The sequence below is a fragment of the Mus musculus genome, chromosome X, assembly GCF_000001635.26.
Source record: "Mus musculus strain C57BL/6J chromosome X, GRCm38.p6 C57BL/6J".
Taxonomy (NCBI): domain Eukaryota; kingdom Metazoa; phylum Chordata; class Mammalia; order Rodentia; family Muridae; genus Mus; species Mus musculus.
Genome location: NC_000086.7, coordinates 135144868 through 135147315, shown reverse-complemented (window position 1 = coordinate 135147315; position 2448 = coordinate 135144868).

Sequence of the window (2448 nt, the reverse complement as noted above, 5' to 3'; positions counted from 1 at the left end):
GTCAACTGTGGGTAATGACAATAGCATATATTGCTTGTGGAATTTCTTATACTCCCCTAAACTGATATCAGGAATTTTCAAAATCCTCCCTGATCTCTTCACAGAGCTATTGATCTTTAGGGTGTAATGTTTAATTTTATTTAGATTGTTTCATTTCTGCGATTTTTCTTTATGGGGATTTATAGTTTTACTGCTTTCTGATCAAATGAGATCAAAAATATATTTTTTAATTTTATATATATTTTGCCTGCTCGTTGACCTAAATTATCATCTATATCACAGAATACCCCATGTGCTGTTGAGAAGCTGTGTATTATGTAGCTATTGAGTATTCTATAGATATTTGTTTCTGGTTTGCTGCCTTGTGATGAACACCATAACCAAAAGGAATGTGGGGAGGAAAGCGTTTATTTCACCTTCTAGCTTTTAAGTCCATCATCCAGGGAAGTCAGGGCAGGAACCTGGAGGCAAGAACCATGAAGAAATGATGCTTACTGGCTTGTTTCTCCTGGCTTACTCCAGTGCCTTTTTATACAATCCAGGACTACCTGCCCAAGAGTGGCATCTCCATCAGAGAGCTGGGCAGGCCCTCACACATCAATCACTAATCAAAAATATGCTCCACAGCCTTGCCTATAGGCAGTGTGATGGAGGCAACTCCTGAGTTCCTTCTTCTCATATGACCCTAGCTTGTGTTAATTCGATAAAAACTAAACCAGCATAATATCTAACTCTATTGATCAATAGTGAATTGTGTCTACAGTAAACTGTCAAATTTATGTTTGGCTTATTTATCATTTGACAAGATTTGGGTATTGTCATCACCCACTGAGTAGCTACAGGATTGTTTGTTTTATATTATATACATCAATATTCAGTGCTTACATATTTATATTGATAATAGCATATTGGTGGGTTGTTTTCTTTATTAATATTTCTTGGCTGTCTGTGTCTTCTGAAAAATTTGTTTTGACTTGACATCTATCAGATCGGAGCATAGTCCTGGGTGTTTCCTGCTTCCTATAGCTTAGTATATTAACTTCAGCCCTTTCATTTTCAGTTTTTACTTTTTTGACCAAAAGGTTGATTTCCTCCAGGCAGCAACCATCTATGCATATGTGAAATGCAGTCAGTCAGTTTACATCTTAAATTCAATATTAAGAACTATTGTAATTAAGATTATTATTGAGAGCCTTTTTCATTCAGGGAAATCTTTTGTTTATTTCATGGTTTATTCAATTGTCCTTGTTATTCCCTCCCCCCTCCCCCCATTGTACTGGGCACACGATGGTTTACAGAATTGTAGGGCTTTTTCTACAGTCTTTATCTCATACGATCATGAAATTTTAGTCTCTTGTTTTCTCACAATTAACACTGTATTTATTCCTCTCTTGTATGTATTTCCTTAAATGCACTTCGTATATGCCGGCTTAGTAGCATATATAGCTTATGCTATCAGGAAAATCTTTATTTGTTCATTATTTATTTATTAGGATATAACTCCTAGTTATAATTACTCTTGACATTTATTTACTTTAATGCTTAAAATACATCATTTGCTATTTTCATGGCTTTTCAGTTTCAGCCAAGAAGACTGGTGTTACTAGGTTTGGTCTTCATTTTTAAGTGAAATAGATGGCTTTTTTTCAGCTTTTAATGTTGTGTCTTTGTTCTTTTGTCTTAGTATACTACCCATGGTTTTATAGCCTTACATTTTATTCTTAAAACATAATACAAAAGTTATTTTCTTGTCATGCCTGTTTTAGAGTTTAGGTGCCTCTTGTGCTTAAAGTTCATTTCTTTCTGTAGAATCAGGAAATTTTCTGGTATAATTTAAGCGACTATATTTTCTATACCTTGAGGTTATATTTTGTCTTCTGGTCATATTCCAGAGCCTTGTGCTAAAGAGTTTTTTTTCTTTATTCATGTATAATTGTGTAATTTCTTTCACCTTTTCTTCAAAGCTTAACTTATTAATGACAGGCTCTGTGGTTTTTAGCGATTGGAATTTCAGAATTTCTGCTTGTTTTCTTTTAAACCCCTTAAGACTTTCTCATCTATGTTTCTCACCTATACACACATGTTCTAAGTTGATTTCTTCATTTTGTTCATATGTGTGAAGGTTTCTGAACTTTTTTCAAGTATACTTTCCTTTTTTAATAATTGATTTAATTTTTTATGTGCATTTGGTGTTTCCCTGCATGTACACCTGTATGGGGGTGTCAGATACTCTGGGAGTAGAGTTACAAACAGTTATATAGTACTGCTATGTAGGTGCTGGGAGTTGAACCTAGATCTTCTAGAAGAGCAGCCAGTGATTTTAAGTGCTGAGCCTTTCTCCCTCTAGCTCCCTCAAGTATTCCTTCAAACTATTTGTCCAGCATTTTAAACACTTCCGTATTTTTTTGAAATGGTGTATGAGTATTTGTATTCATTTGCCCAGTTTTT